At 37.8% G+C, this 17,562-nt stretch overlaps 1 protein-coding gene across 3 annotated transcripts in view; it reads left to right on the top strand.

The window, feature by feature from the left end:
- Positions 1–17,562, top strand: part of spop (speckle type BTB/POZ protein) — an 81,010-nt gene that overhangs the window by 17,864 nt on the left and 45,584 nt on the right. For 2 of the 3 annotated variants that reach the window (XM_084409853.1, XM_084409855.1), the window contains exon 2: positions 7,165–7,304. The gene's annotated coding sequence lies outside the window, so the exon portion shown is untranslated. Of the gene's footprint in view, positions 1–4,985; positions 5,143–7,164; positions 7,305–17,562 lie in introns of those variants that run through there. The other variant, XM_084409854.1, reaches the window with a different exon arrangement.

The following is a 17,562-nucleotide window of genomic DNA, read 5'->3' as shown; positions in this document are numbered from 1 at the left end:
AGAGGGACCACTCAGAGCGGACATGTTTGATCTCCTTCATCTCACTCTGTCTCTGTGCTGTCCATCCAAACGGGTGGCCTGGGTCTAGTCTCAGCAACGTGTCTGCTGGTTTAGAGAGCTGCACTTCTGATCAAAGCAATGCATGTCTCTGAGGGCTCTGATGCCATTCTCATCAGGTATGATGTCGAGATGCTTTATAGATCTGCTCAGAATACCTCCTGACAGCCACACACACATACACGCTGATGCCACTGATAGCTCTTTGTATCACCATCTTCTTAGGAGCAGAATCAATTATCAGTCATTTAAGTTAGTGTCAAAGTCTTTATCACTCATTCAACCGAACAATTTTATCTTCATTCGTCTGCTTCTGACCCTCTTCAGATGTCCAAGAAAGGCCTCTCTTCTTCTTCTGGTGACATCTTTGTTCTTTCCTTCAGTTCAGTGCTTCTCTCTCTTTTCATCTCTCTTGTCATCTGCAGAAAATGTGTTCTATTCATTGTCGTTTCGTTTACTCAGAATGTAGACTGTTTGAGCATGTTAATAAAACAAATCAAAATTAGAATAATTTTTTCATTGTTGTGGGTAGAGTGGTGTAATTTTGACTAAACGAGTCTACCCTTCTTGCGTTTTTTTCCTTCAAATGTGCACAAAAATCAACAATCAAGCATGTGGTGCATTGTTTTCCAAAAATGTTATGCCTAATATTATAATAAATATGGTAAACCACACTTGGTAAATGGGTCAGTGTCAACTTTGGTGTTATGTTTTATTACTTATTAGAATTATTATTATTTTTTTTTTTTTAAAACGCATCACTTATTGCTTATTAAAGGTGAACTAAGTAACTTTTTTACCTTAACTGAACAGCTTCGGAGTCATTGGAATGGTTATATTACTTATTTCGGGTTGAATGGTGGTCGTTTCGCACCCCCCTGGTGCCCGTGAGCGGAAAACCCGCACTTGCAACTTTGAGCCGGCGGGCCGCCGGCCGCCGCATCAAGAAGTATCGCGTGATATCAGGTCTTGCGATGTAAACAATTGCTTTACGGCCAAAAGAAATCTGTTAAAATGCTGTCATTATTGCGCTCCCTCACGCTGTTCGAACCCGAATGAAGAAGACGTTTTAAAGAATGTCCCATCTGCTTTGATGTCGTTGATCTACTAGCCTCTGGTGTCTGAGAATAGCCAACGAGTTTTTACAACAGTGTTGTCAAATATCTATTCCGAAGCTGTGGGGGAGCTCTAGAGAGAAACCTGCGAGCAAAAAGCGAGAATACAGCGAAGAAATCCCGAAACTACTGAGCCCCGCTTTAACATTTGAAAAAAGTTATGTAGTCTAACCAACATGGAATATATACATATAAGATAGGCTATATATTATAAGGAAAGAGATGATTCTCAATTTCTCACAGACTGTGTCAAGATATCATTGACCCATATATGCCCAGCCATACCCCATATATTTTGCTGCATAGAATGCATTATATTTGCATGTAGAATGGGAACAGTACATCATAATCATTTTGGTTTTGAAGAGACACTTTTCATGTGGCCAAGTGGAAATGAATCAGGCATACCCAATTGGAAAACAATTCAGTCGCCCAATGCGCATATGTGAATAGTATGCCCCCCTTAATGCTCCTGGAAGTTTTCTCATCTCGAACTCCATGTGGCGACACACACGTGATCTATTACTGTCATTAGGCCACCAAAACAAGTATATGAATATTTTTATGAGAGGTAGTGCTGCACTTAAAGTGGGGGTCTTCAGCAGGTGGTCTGGCAATTATTTTATTCTAAAAATCATTAGTGAGAAAATTCAAATGTTAAAAATAAAATATTACGTTAACTGCAGTCAAAGCTAAAGTTCAGCTGAATGATTCATAGTCCCTCCCACATTAAAATGCATCACATTTCAATGAAAATATGGCCTTTGTTGGATAGAAAGCGAATGTGTAAATTCAGAATGTATTTCTTCACACCAGTCCACACAGATAGTATATAGACAGAGTTATGAAAGGCACTTTCAAAGGTGCGGATAAAAGCATTCAAAATGAGGAATGTGGTTGGCTAGTGAGAGGACTGGAAGAAAAGTGAAGCACTTTTGGCTGAGAGCGTCTGATCATGACTTGCTGCCCTTGAATGTCTTCAGTTAAATTGTGAAGGGTAAGCATTTATCTTCTGTATACCTGTGTGAGCGTGTCTTTCAGTCCTCCAGCTGACAGCAGCGCTCTTCATGTTGACACTTATTCTCTCTTATGATGTTTTTACACACTACAGCTTCACTCTGAAGAACACACCTGTAGCTCCCGCTGCCTAATGCTATGTTACCTTCAAATTGTTCTGTGTAGTAGTTGAAGAAGAGTGTGGAAAGAGTAATACAAAGCAGCATATCCTTCTCCATCCTTTTTATTTTGGTTCTTGTTCTAAACTTTGCATGCAACGAATGGGGGATCCGCTACGTTTCTTCAATCCTTCCGACTGAATGTACTGTAAATGACATGACTCAGTGCTGCCTTCTGACTGGTAGAGTTTAAAAAGGCAATTGTACTGCCAATGTGTCGAACTCTTCCATCCATGTTTATCTGTTTTTGAGTATACTTTGAAAGCTGTGCGAACACGACTCTACGCGAGACGGAGCAGAACGTGGAAAATTAAGAATACCCGAGCCTTTAGATGTTCCCTTTTTCAAGTCATAATTATGATGTGATGGGTATTCTTCAAGTAATCTGATATATATCAGATTTATTTCTGTCTTTACTTGACACAGTAGCCCTGTAGATCAGCATTTCTAACTTAAAACGATAAGTGACAGATTACGGCAAAGATTTAAAGGGTTAGTTCACCCAAAAATGAAAGTTCTGTCATTACTTACCCTCATGTCGTTCCAAACCCTTAAGACCTTCGTTCATCTTTGGAACACAAATTAAGATATCTTTGAAATCCAAGAGCTTCCTCTGACCCCCTATAGACTGCAACGTCATAACCACTCAAGGCCAAGAAAGGTAGGAAAGACATTGTTAAAATAGTCCCGCGACTACAGTCGTGCAAAAAGCAAAAATAACGACTTCATTCCACAATGTCTTCTCTTCCGTGTCAGTCTCCGACGCATGCGTGTGATGGTGACGCAGTAGCCAGCCAATACTGAGCCGGCGTTCTGATGTAGAACCTGGAACCGCTGCGCTGTGTTTACAATGTGAGCTGCGTCAGAGACTGATGATGAGTACTTTCCCTTTAAGAGCACCGAGTCATTTGCCTTGCGCATGTAACGATTAGGGCTGGGTAAATCGCAATAATCTTTGTGCTTTGAATGTTTTTACCATCACTTTGATTTAATTTTAATCAATTTGCATCTTTACTAAATAAAAGTATTAATAAAAAATTTTTTTTTTTTTTAAATCGTATTATTAAAATCACCCTATACTTTTGAATGGTAGTGTATATTTTCTATAATGGATGTCTAATGGAATATTTAAAATTAATATAGATTGACAATATCGGCATTTGTCAGTTATCAGCTGTAACCTAAAAATAATTGCCAGACTGAATACAAATGAGTACTTTGGGGTTTGTGGTTCCATTTAAATTAGCGTTTGAATGAGGTCACCCTTCTCATATAAATTTGATATCTTGTAATTGTTCTTTAAGGAGTAATTCACTCCAAAATGTTGAACTCTTATTCCTTTAATGGCCCACCCTGATAACTGTTTTATAATTTATGGCTGTTATCAAAGGAAATCTAATGTCGATGCAGGATGTTTAAAACCGTTCTTACATGTATTTCGTCACTTTCTTTTTTATGCTTCCATTTTTATTCAGCTCACTCTTTCACTGTGTTTCTCTTCTGTCTTTTCTACTTCTCTCTTTATCGCCGGTCCTCTGTCTTTCCATCTCTCCTAGCAGTAGATTGCCGTCCGGTGCTGAGTTGATCATCTGTCTCTTTCACTCTCTCACTTCATCTCTCTCACTCTCATCTCTTGTGCTCACATACTGAAGCACCTTTTGGCGATTATTTAATTCAATTGTTGGGCCTAATATTGATTAAGCTGCATGTGATGTGTAAACCTGAATTGGCTTTTAACATTAATCTACTTTCAGTTTTTATATGCCTCCATGTTTGGAATATTTGTGATTTTTTTTTTTTGCTTTTTCAACAAGGAAGTGTGTGCTTTGAGAAGATCTGTTTATGTGCAGTTTGTGAGAAGGACATCAGGAAACTATTCTTTATCTCTATCTATCCATCATCAGATGAAGGGACGGGTTTCTTTTTTCTTCTCTTTGCAGTAAAGGTGTGAAAATCAATAGTATTGTGATTCTTATGCAGTGCTGAATAGATGCTCTCAGGCTGAGTATCAATTTTAATTATTATTGTTCTAGTCAAGGAATTGACTTTCTAAAGCTCATTAGATGGCATAATAATGTTCTTCAATTAGAGCGCAGAGGTGAGAACCCTGTGAAGCGTATTACAGCTGCACAGGTTTAAAATGCCCTTTCTGCTTCTTCCCATCGAATGTGTTCACTTTGTTATGGGAAGGACAACTGACAGTTTTATGGCATCATATTTGAAAGTCATATTTGCCCCCCAAAACTGAAAATGTCACCATTTACTCACCCTCATGTTATTCCAAACCCATATTACTTTATATCTTTCATGAAGAATAAAATGTGGAAGACTTGGAATATAACACACAAGTAATTTTTTGTGTGCTCCACAGCATCTTTTCCATTCACATTTATTTATATAGAAAAGAACGGAGTGAACATTCTTCAAAACTTAATTATTATTTTTTTTATCCACATAAGAAAGTCATACAGGTTTGGAATGATATGTGTTTGCAATAGGTGAACTATCAATGAAAGATAAATGAAATCATAAGGAATAATTTCATTTTGAAACGGATTAAATGAATATATTTTGTGATGGAACAGCTGTCTCTCCTTATTGTCACAACCTCGCCCCTTTAATCGTCGCCCTTCTCCAGGTTCCCAACAGGAGTGGGTGAGAAAGAGAGGTAGGGCGCAGTAACAACCAGGACTTGGTCGGCGGGTGATGAGGCACACCTGAATCAAATGGAGCCCCGTCACCGCCGCTGTTAAATGCCGAGCGCACATGTCCTCGAGAGACCGGTGTCTTCCCAGGTGCGTGCACACTGGTGTCTTTGTGGGTCCAGGAAGGGGAGTATGAGGGATTCCCGCACAGCCATATGGGCTGAGTTGCCGGACCCGTGGTCTGGATGGGAAGCACATGTTTGCGCTGACGGGCTAGGATGCCGGGGCGCCATTCCCTCATGCGCCGCGACCTCAGGGAAGATGAGCTGTTGAGGAGAAGCCATCGCGCCTCGCTAAAAAAAAATCATATCTCTGTTTTTTTTTGGTTGAATGGCTATGTACGGTGTACATCTCAGTATTTTCTACGTTTTTCTATTTGGATTAAAAAAAATCTGTATTTTATTTAAAACATGTTATTTCACATCCTGCCAAATGATGTCCTACAGACAATGTTCATTCTAACATTGTAACATTACAATCTAAAAACAAAAATGAGTTTATTTTTAAATTCACTTAACTAAAAATGAAAAAAAAAAAGCACAGACTAATATTAGCCTAAGATTACCCCATTATAATAGTCACTTTCATAAAAATACACTTGTAGGTTTAAAATTCTACATGGCAAATTTATTGTCCAACAACAAATATTTTAGAAATATACATTTTAGTAAGGATTATTGCGTTCCGTCTGTTTGGTGTGCATCCGCGCGATAGCGCTCGTTCATGGAAGTCTGTGAATTTTAGCAGAGATTCGCTTGCAGTACGCGCAGCCTCTCCTGACAGCAAAATGGAAATATTTGCATGACTTTCTAACGTTTACAGAATACAGATGGTGAATAAACCTTTGAAATGTAAGTTATCCACTGAGGAAAGCACCACATCTCAAACGGATTAAACAGTGCAAGTGTCTGTCAGCACACATGTATCTCAGAGCATTTGACAGGGCAAGCCACTTAAAACTATAGGCCCTACGTGTTAACTATATCTCGCCAGTTATTTTGAAGCCCTTAATGTAAAGCATGGCTCATGTTTTGGATTATGCACCTTCCCTGGTCCTCTGCTGTTCTTCAGATGCGCTTGCAAAGTACTATAGATCAATATAAATGGAATTGCCTCATATAGTTTATAAAAAAAAAAGAGATATCGTACAAACTCGGTATACCGCTCAGCCCTACCTGCTGCAGTTGATGCTTTGCTCCAATGCGTTGGAGTTCAATGACATGAGTCATCTGAAAGGGGCTTAATTCAGTCATCAGTGAGTGCGTCATGTGACCAATAATCTCTCACTTTACACCTACACCTGCTGTACTAGACTGGACACACACATTCTTCTAGTTGACGGGATAGTGAATCCAGCCCTCAGTACTGCCGTGAGCAGGTTTTTTAGATGATAATGGCGTTAAGCTGAGGAGATTTGGGCTTCCCTGGGAGTGTAGGGCAGTTAGAGCCCAGATTGTGTTTGAAGTCATGTCTAGGGGATGATGGGATTGATTTCTGAACTGGTCTGAGTCCTTCAGGGCTTCAGACTGATCAACTCTCCTTGAGCGGTTCCTCCTCCTTAATACCTGACTGTCCAGCGCTTTGTGAAGACTTCTTATTTTTTTTATTTTTTTTCCATTGCTGTGGGCTGATTTCATGATGGAGAAAAACATGTAAACAGTTTGCACTCAGTCAAGAAGGTTATTGTTATAGATTGTATTTTGATTCTGTTATATAATACTACTTTTACAGTTAAGTGAACTGCAGCTGTTTTTGCAGACTTAATTTATGAATAATCTTGTCTTTTGGTTTGCGTCCAAATTACACGTAACATTTTTAATTGGAATGATACAGTGCTTGCTTATGTATGTATGTGTGTATATTCTCTAACTTATTTAAAAAGTATAATTTCATAGCATGGTTATATATATGTATGTATATATGTGTGTATATGTGTGTAACCATGCTATGAAATTATAAAATTATTTGTAACAGCATATAATAGCATTATATTTTTTATGTTTGATTTAAGAAATGTTAAAATTGCCATTTTGTTATAGTTCCTTTTAGCTGTACTCTCGTTCTGTGACATTTTTCTGACTTCACACCGTTCTCTTATGCCTGTTTTCTCAGATCTCTTTCTGGACACATCATTTTACAGTAAATCAAACGCATAGAGGCACGCCGCGTAATCCGCGAGGCTGAAAACTTCTGACGGAGAGAGTGAGAAACGGCTGCCACGTGATGCCACATCTCTGCCTCGTCACCAATAGGTAAGGAACATCTGTGTGGTGGTTAAAAGGCTTGGCAGACCTATTTTGTACTTTGTACTTTTTGTATAATGCACATGTATTTTGTTTTGTGTGAAGCTTTGATTCAGCTCAGGGTCACTTGCACTATAAGCTGCATGACACATGACGGGAGTGATTCATATAGGGGAAATAGAGTGGTTTAGGGAAGAACAAGAAGAGACAAATAAAATGTGCCTTTTTAATGGGAAGAGATTTTGCAGAGATGTGAAGTGGAGGCAAAAAGAAAGAGATGAACCGGAGTGAAAAGGTGAAGGCTTGGTGCTGAAGGATGCAGATTTGAGCATCTTGATGACAATGGGGCAATGAAAGTGACATTTTTACAGCTAATAATGGAGTGCTAAAAAAACACTATGTGGAAATGGAGGGAAAAATCTTGAATAACACGTGAGAAGTTCTTGAAGGCTATAATGTGTTTTAAGTCTGTTTTCTGTCAGACCACGTACCCATATCCAAGAGGTGAAGGACTCTCATTGAGCTCACAGACAGACTCATCTGCTAACTTAAAACACACCAACACACATCTCTCTCTCAGGTGTGTGTAGTACGGATGACCCTGTGGTGATCACAGGCTTGAGTGCATTACTACTGACAGGATAATTAGCTGTTCATGACCTCGTGTCTGTTTTTATCCCCGTCTCTGTTCTCTACATCTTTTTCAGCATTACCCTATGGCTCTTTTATCTCTTAAGAGAGGCACACTGTCTCTGTCTTTCTCTCCCTCTCTGTAGTTGATGACTGTTCAGGTTTTTGTACATGTTAGAATTGGTCATATCGAGCTAATACAGATTAAATGAACCTTTCTTTGCTAAGCTGTTTCTTTGTTAATCTGAATCTTAGCGAACAAATGTATATTCCTATCTGCTTACATTAACCCTACCCCTAAATCTACCCATCACAGAAAACTTTCTGCATTTTTACATTTTCAAAAAAACTCATTCTGTATGATTTATAAGCTTGTTACCTCAGTTTAGGTCCCCACAGTGACACGAGTCCCCATGAGTCATTGTGCATTCAGGTTGAATTCCCCACCGGGATAGAAAAACGTACACACACACACACACACACACACACACACACACACACACACACACACACACACACACACACACACACACACACACACACAAGAATGTTAGTCTGACTCAGAGTGATTTAAGTGTTGATTTATTCAAATCAAAGATATATAAACTATCTACTATCTGTTATTGTTCATATGTAGTTTTTTTCAGATTATTGTATTTTGGAAATAGAACCAATTGAGAAAGTTTGTATTATTATTCTTTTTAGATGATATTATGCTTTTATATTATGTGCTTTATCATTTTTGTAAACTTCAACCTCTATGTTTGATTCTTCTGAGTCGGATGTAATGAAACTGTAGTAAGGTAGTGAAAGCATGGTGATTACTGGCATTGAGGCCAGTGCATGTAGAACATGAAAGTGGATGTAAGATCGTTTTTTTTTTTTATAGTCCTTATGCTGGGTGTTTTTTTGCACCACAGCAGTTGTAATTTAGTTGTACATTACCGTTTTATACCCTCTCTCTGTTTAGTGTTACACAGTTTTTGTTATTGTACATTTGAAAACTTCAGTACACTAATGTTAAAAAGTTTGGGGTCGATAAGATTTTAATATATTTTTGAAAGTCTCTTATGCTCACCAAGGCTGCGTTTATTTGATCAGAAATACAGTAGAAGTAGTAATACTGTAAAATTTTATTACAATATACAAAAACTTTCAGCATCATTACTCCAGTCTTCAGTGGCACATGATCCTTCAGAAATCATTCTATTCATATTTGGTGGTCAAGAAACATTTCTTATCATCAGTTTAAAAAAAACGTTGTAATGCAATGATGCAGTATTTCTTAAAGGCCTGTTCACACCAGGAACTATAAAGATAACACCAGTGGACGATATCTTTGCTTATTCCAAGTGCGTGCTTGTCTATCACTTTAAATGCTTGAGCTCGTTACAGCAGGATGGATTCTGATTGGCGGTCAATGTTATCGTTCATCAGCTGGATAAAATCGCTCTGAAAGTGATTACAACTATAACGTTATCATTATAGTTGTGGTGTGAACTCTCCTATTCTTTAATATTGAGAATGATTTTTAGAACTATATCTTTTTAGTAATCTTTATAGTTATCGTCCTTAATGTGATTAAGGATGATTAGAAAGTTTAAAAGAATAATATTTATAAAAAAATAAAAAAATAACATTATATCATACAAATGTCTTTACGGTCACTTTTGATCAATTTAAAGCATCCTTGCTAAAAAGTATTAATAAAAAATAAAAACAAAATATTTTTTTAATGATTGGCTGATCTGTGCATATGTTTAGTTGAACAATTAACAATTTTACAGTGGACTGTGCTAACCAGTGTTACACGGCAAAGGTGAACCCATACAGCTGTCAATTTTCTGTCATTTTGTCACGGACACGGCAGTATGGGATTTGTTTTTGTGGTTTTTGTTTCAGACGTCCCCCCGGGTGTACAGTGGAATCCCTGAGTGTGAAAAGTCAGTTTGTTTGCAGTGACAGAAAGCCTCTGTTGAAGATCCATTTGCACATTACAGCACTCAACCAAATTTAAACAGTGGCTTCCTCCCTGTTATTTAAGAGGTGTAAACACATGCAGTGTAAAATCCTCCCGGTTTCAGATGTTGCCTGATACAAAGGCTGTTGAGAGGAGAAAGTCTCACGCTTCATCTCTTACCGTGCCTCACATCCTGCTTTTTTAAATATAAATTACCATTCGCCAGCTTATTTAATTCTTTGAATTTTATTCTCTTTCACGTTCTTGTGTGTGTACATGGGCACTAGAAGTAGAATATTCAGTGGGATGTGCCTGCATCAGGTAATTGGATGGCGTAGTGTAACTGGGGCTCAGTTTAAAGCCACATGCAGATTCTGCAACGCCACAATCCTACACACTCCATCACACAAAGTCATACATTTACTCAGTAGGGGTGAAACGATTCACATACGAAAGAAGCAGCATATGGTTTGCCACCCACGGTTTGGCACGTGTTTGAACCACGGTTCATCTTGTTTAATGATATTTCAGAAAATATAAATACATTTATATGAGGTTTTTGTAGTTATGGTATTCAGCATACACCTAGCAAGAATAAGAAACTACAAAACATGTCAAATTGACTTGACATACAAGTGTGCCCGTATGCACGCCCTGTCTCACTCAGACTCATAGTAGCATTGGTCTGGGAAAAAACCTCTTTTGAAGGGCTCACAGATATGCTTGTTCACAGTAACAATTCGTCCTGCAATTACTAAATTTGTTATTTATTATTGCAGATTATTATTGATTTGCATTACTTAACCTGAACAAAACCTTAAAGATGGTAAACAAGTCTTATAGATGCAAATATTTTCAAGCAGAATAGTCTGTGCTTGTATTGGATAGATCTCTTGTTTTGAAACATCTCTCTGATACCTAAAGAGTAGTTCACTTTAAAATAAAAAAAATAAGCCCTTGATTTACTCACCCGCCTCAAGCCATCCTAAGTGTATATGACTTTCTTCTTTCAGACGAATACAATCGGAGTTATATTAATAAACACCCTGACGCTTCCGAGCTTTATAATGGCAGTGGATTGCAACCATCAGATTGAAGTTCAAAAAAGTGCGTCCATTCATGATAAAAGTGCTCCACACGGCTCTGGGGGGTTGATAAAGCATCAGGGTGTTTATTAATATAACTCCGACTCATTCATGCATGTTTTATAAAAAAAAAAATTGTTTACTCAAATGTATGGTAGAAAAGATCTGTCACTACTTTAGGGACAGAAATTGCTAGAAATATATGATCCCTAATGATTCCATTTCTGTAATGGTTTCATTCATCTATTCTTTTAATACTTTTGAGGAATAAATAATTTTTTGACCTACTAAAATAAAACGGCTCAAAATATTAATTTGTTTAGGGCATCAGATTGCAGTCGTTCTAAATTGTTCGTTTTTTTGGTCACAGATTCAGTTTGTTTTTATTTATTTAAATTTTGAATGGTTTTTTTATAAGTGTAATGCGTATGCTGCAGAATATGGATTAATGCTTGATAACATAGTAAATTCAGATTGGTATCCTAATGATAGAAATCAATTGTTGTATTGGCCTCAAATTAGTGCAGCCCCTTATAATGCCTTGGCAATATTTACTGAACTCGGAACCATGGTAAAAACATAACCGTGAGGAAGTTAAATCATTACACTCCTAATACTCTGTTAAACTCTTTTATTCACACCCTTTCTTGGTCACCATTCACAGGGCCGTTGGCTAAAGCAGTCAGTATTAGCACTGGCATATGTCCTGTGGAGGGAGAGTACAGTTAACCCTCTCATTTCACCATGGTAGCCCACTGTCTTTAACGGCTGCATTTCTGCTGTTGCTTAGACAGCATGACAAGTTAACAGAAGACTTGATCTTAATTGGCTCTGCCGAAGGCACTTTTGTGCGTTTATGTGCGAGCGAGCGAGCATGCATACCCGTTTAGGGGGCCAATTCATTGATGTTAACTTTTAAAGGCTGGGCGTTATGTGTAACTGGGAGTTTTCATTAGCTTTGTTATGGTGGATGCTGGTCTTTTTTGGATCAGCTAATTTCTGTGACTTTGATCTCTGCTGGACTACAGGATGGACACTGTCACCCACTATGGTTTGTGTTAACTTTGCGATGAGGTCACAGGGGAGAGGGGTGCTGGGAGATTCGGCTCGGCGTAATAATCAAACATCTCTTTGTGACTTTCACTATCTCTGTTGTTTAGCCGTCTTCATGATTAGTTGTCTGGATATCTGCACTCCCTACTCCCCATGTTTTGTTTTGTTTTTAAGTGAAATATGACTAGTGGTGCTGTGGTAGTTGCTGGCAATTAATTTTCTTACAAATAATAGTAATTAATGACTTATTTGTTCATGTCTCATTTATTCAGCTTATAAATTAAAATCTATGATTTCCTTAATGGCTTTGTAACTACATACTACAAAGGGTGGAATGTTATGAATGGCAATTACAAATGTAAAATGAATAATAATATTTTGTCATTCTATGTTCCAGTTAAGTAAAATTCAATTAAGTTGAGTGGAAAAGAAGTTAAACCATTCACTGTTATTTTTATATGTGCTTATTTTAATTGCAGTATGCTATCTAAAATCAAGCAAATGCACATGAATGTCTTTTTGCAGCGTTTACACGGACTCTAATAATCCGATTGTAACCGGACTACTAGTACAGTCGGAATAAAAAAAGTCACATGTAACCACAGCAATCAGAATGAATTGGCCGAATCTGATTACAATTTCAATCGGATTGTAAGTTGCGCTTTAAACCTTTTGTAATCGAATCTGGAGGACATGTGTTGAATGAAGTGTCATAAAAGACTATAAAAGTCATGTCATTCTAAAATTCTCCTTCCGCTCATCGTCTGTGAAGCAGAGTGCCCTGCTCCATTCTCAGACAGTCCTTGTTTCGCATTCTTATCCACGGACGCTTTGTTTTGGCTGTGGGAATGGCCGTTTTTACTGCTTGATTTAATATAAGCAGCACGGCACTATAGTTCATGTGCTCGTCGTCTCCTAATTAGGACCCGAAATCAAAGAAAAGCAGCAATTTAGGAGAGTGGAATGCGCAAACAGTGGGATCCGATTTAAAGCTTGTGACATATAAACGCACACATCAACCCCTGTCACTTTATTTAGCTTGCATGTAAACTGCATTCGGATTCATCTCTCAAAAAAAATTAATTCCGATTGAAACAAATGGTGTCCATGTATGTAAACATAGCTATTGATGTGGTCCAGTTCACAAATTAGGGGTCTGGTTTATATAAATATCCAATTTAAATATACTAATTCAATCTTAATATGAACTGCCTCAGTGCTACACAAATACATTTAAATTAGCAGGTTTAAGGATATTTAGGGCTCTGTGCCAGGCTTGTTTAGCTTTTTATCATGTGTGGAAATGTGTCCCCCCCTTCTCACTTAATTTTTTGCCAACTTCTAGTTATGTTTCAGAGTATGCTTATGAGGGGGAAAAGTTGTTTTTTTCCTTTCAGCTCTTGAGTCTCACCAGAAGAAGAGTAAGACAGAGAGACAAAGGGCTTTCACACATGGCTCAAGCTCGGCTGGAGAGGAGTGTTAGGATGTGTGGAAGGAAAGAAGGACTTATCAACAGTGATGAGACACAACTGTAAGGACAGCCAAAGAAATTAGCAGCTACTGAGCGGCTTTGTGTTTGGCACGTTACGTGAGGGAAGGCTTCTGCTAATTATAATGCGTTTTATGCTTCTAAAGAACACCTTTGAAATCTATTGAAGGGGGATAATTGAGCCTGGAAATGTGTTAGGTTGAAGGTCATTACTGAAAATATAAAAGGACCCGATGATCCATTTGAGAGTGCATTCTTTGTTCCAAATGTAAAAATGTTGTTTTAACTCTGCTGAAGTGCTTCAAACACCAAATTCGGCATGAACAACAAATTAGAAAAGGACCTGAGGGTGAGCCTTGGGGAACTTCTGGCAATTTGAAGGGGTTTTAGTGGGCATTGCTTCCACAAAGCTGATTTGAAAACCATCAAAAGTTTTTTTTTTCCTTTCGAAATTGCATTTAAAGCTCGTCTATTGAATCTGCCTTGTAGTTTCTTGTTTCATGTTATTTTTTACTTGTGCTTTCAAGCAGTAGTCCACAGTATTTTATTCTAAGAGAGAATATTTTGTAGACTTGTTTTGGGTGATTTTTGGAACCGTGCAGAACCATAAAAGGCACTTCTGTCCTGCCATTGTTTTCAGTCATGGTTAGAATTGCATTTGGGGCAGAGCTAGATAAACTGAGAATCATTTTTTTTGTTTTTGTTTATAAAAGATCACAATTCTCCCACGATTTTGAATAGACAACTAAACAAAATAACATTAACAAACATAATAGTACTTTTTGATACTGTTATAACATAGCAGAAATGTACTAGATGTTCTGACAAAATGTTAATTGCTGCAGTCTATTTAAAAATATGTAATTAAAGGTGGGGAATGTGATTCTCTTTTTTGGCCTTTTTTTTTTCAAAATCACTTGAAATCCTATTCCTAACCCACTTACAGCCACTGAGTTAGAAGCACTGAAATGAAAATTAAGCAATTTAATCATCTGTGGAACGGGCAGGACTCGAAAAACTCCAGCCAATCATTTCCAAGACCACCTAGAATCATTGGACAGTAAGTGCGTCAATCAAACGGTCGTACCATACCCCCCTCCCCCAATCCCCCCATCCCCCTCGCGCCAAACCATGTTCTTCGAATGGGTGGAGTCAAAGGAAAGAAGGTAGTAGGACCATTTGAGTTGTGTATTTTCAAAATCTGCCGGCCGTTTTGCAAATCACATACCCCACCTTTAATTTGAATTAGTCTAATTTATTATTTTAAATAGGTTTGAATGAATGATTTAATGACTCGCTCATAAAGACTTCACTTGTTTTGAAACATTTTTGAACAGTGTCTTGAATGATTCAATGACAAATACATTTAAGTCACTTGTCGCCACCTATTGGTATAATGATGCAATTAACATATTTAAAAAAAAAAAATCATGTTTTTGAAAAATCTCTCACAAATATTTTTTTCTATTTTATTACTTTTTAAATAGAACGTTTAACAGATCACCATTTATTTGAATTAGATTTTTTTTTTATAACAATGTATAAGTCTTTACTGTCACTTTTGTTTTAAATGTCCTTGCTCAATGAAAATATTAATTTCTTAAAAATAAAAAAAAACCACTGACTCCAAACTTTTGGATATTATTATGTAAAGTAACACTTTATCAGTCCTATGAAAAGCATGCTGGGAACTACCAGCATCCTGCTCTGGCCAGTTTCAGGTATTGAGCTAGCAGTTTCTTTTCTCCAGGCATGGATTCGTGAATTATGATACATTTTACAAGTCTAGTGAGTACAGCATACTTTTTTTGCTAGACAGATACAGGCTTCCTTTCAGTTTATTTAACATTTTGTATAATTAAGTAACCATGCTGAGGGAGAGAAGGCTATATGTGTGTGTGTGTGTGTGTGTGTGTGTGTGTGTTTATTTACAACCAAGGATTTTTTTATTTTTTTACTGTGGTGTAAACTTGAGAGAGCCAGCTGTCTAATTGATCACACTGCAGCAGTGTGCAATGGCAAACTGTTAGCACACACACAACGACTTCCTCGTTGTGTCTGAACGAGAGAGAATCTCTCTCTCTCTCTCTCTCTCTCTCTCTCTCTCTCTCTCTCTCTCTCTCTCTCTCTCTCTCTCTCTCTCTCTCTCTCTCTCTCTCTCTCTCTCTCTCTCTCTCTCTCTCTCTCTCTCTCTCTCTCTCTCTCTCTCTCTCTCTCTCTCTCTCTCTCTCTCTCTCTCTCTCTCTCTCTCTCTCTCTCTCTCTCTCTTTCAGTAGAAGAAAAAAGAGAAGGGAAATTCAAGGGTGTTTCTTTGACTACAGCCATTTTCTTGGACTACTTTGTTCCCTGGAAAATTAAGCTGCTTCATACGCACTATTTTTAGGTGAGCTAAATGTGCATAAAATTTCAAGTTCCAGGGTCTAGTTGGATGACAAAGTTTAGTTGAGAAAGGTCTACAATCTCGCACTCAAAGTTTTATGCTTCAGTGTCTCTATTTTCTGGCGTCACCTATTTTAATCAGGCTGATAATTAACTAACTTCATTTATCCTCAGAAGATGGCAGGAAATGAATGTTTGGATGCGTGAATTGATGGTGTCAAGCTGATAAATTCGAACTGTTCCTTCTCAAGTTTATGTTGACATTTTATCGACCTGCAATACTCAGAAGCTTGTTTAATTTGACCTTCAAGGCTGAAGTACAGTTTGTTCAATATTTTGTACTGTCTCAAAGGGTTAGTTTGAAAATGAAAATTTTGTCAATTACTCACCTGTCGTTCCAAAACCCATGAGAGATTTCTGTCTCTCCATTTGAAAATCCCTTACACAAAAATGTATGATTCAAAAAGTTCTTAAAGAGATAATAAAAGTAATGCAATGAATACAGCAGTTTAAATCAAGTCTTCTGATGAGTGATGATCTCTTTATGATGGACAGATTTAATTTAGGCATTTATCGACTTATTTAAGGTTACATCTAATATTCATACCATAGTACTTTTTTCCCCTCATCCGACCAAAAAATGTATACGATGGATTTGCAATCCGTTTTTATTAGCGTCAAATAACATATTACATCTACTTGTTTTAAATTGAGAAAAAATATATTTTTCGTCAAATAAAATGAACTTCGCCATATATAAACTTTGTTTTGAATGTCCTTGTTGAATATCCTGTTTGATTTGGAAATGTCTTATGGAAGTAAAGTGGGTTGCAATTAACGTTTCATGTTGATTTTAAATGTGGTTAGATGTCAGCCTAACATTGACCCTGAATGTATTTTAGCATTGCATGGGGGGTTTGAATAAGGTCAAGTAAAAATCTATTACTCTCTTCCAACATATCTCTTTCATTCTGTGTCAATGGAGAGAGAAAAAAGAGACTGGATAAAATTCACTCAGAAAGAAAAAAAGTCTTCCGTAAATTTGACCCATCTTCCCGAAGTTTTATCCTCTCTGTAAACCCCTCCCCAAACCCATGCTAAACCCCTCCCTTTTTCTATATTAAGCCACTCCTCTTCTAAAAGTGTGTAGCTGATGCGTGCTCTGTGGGAGGAGATTAAATAAGGGAAAGGTCATGTCATAGTTCTCGTTTCCTCAAGAAGCGCAGGCCTGTGGGGAGAGTGTGCTGGGTGGGGCTGTACTTCATGTTTCTCTTTCAAGTCGCAGCTAAAAGAGAATTTCAGCGCTGAAACGCTGTGTGTTTTCTCTCCCTCGCTCTCTCTCCTCTCCCCTCCTTAATTCATTAATTATTTTGGCTGGGTAACGGTTGCAGTAATGAATTCCTCGAGGGCTGAATCTCCTTGCCTGGCACCCGTCTCGTCCCACCCGCCTCGTATGTGCCAGCCGATCAGATCTCAGATGCTGTCTGACTTGGTTGTAAACTAATCGTGATTTAACCAACTTTGTTGTATCTTAGGCTCTTGTCACACTTGGTTGGTTCCATTGCTTGGTCAGACTCGAGTCTGATCAGATGTTGAACCCCAGGTTCACTGTGTTAATATTGACGTTTTGGTTCCTTTAGATTTATCGTATGCGTCTCAGGAAACATGTAA

The sequence above is a fragment of the Rutilus rutilus genome (genome assembly GCF_951802725.1).
Source record: "Rutilus rutilus genome assembly, chromosome: 1".
NCBI classification, from domain to species: domain Eukaryota; kingdom Metazoa; phylum Chordata; class Actinopteri; order Cypriniformes; family Leuciscidae; genus Rutilus; species Rutilus rutilus.
This window is presented reverse-complemented; position numbering and strand designations above follow the sequence as displayed.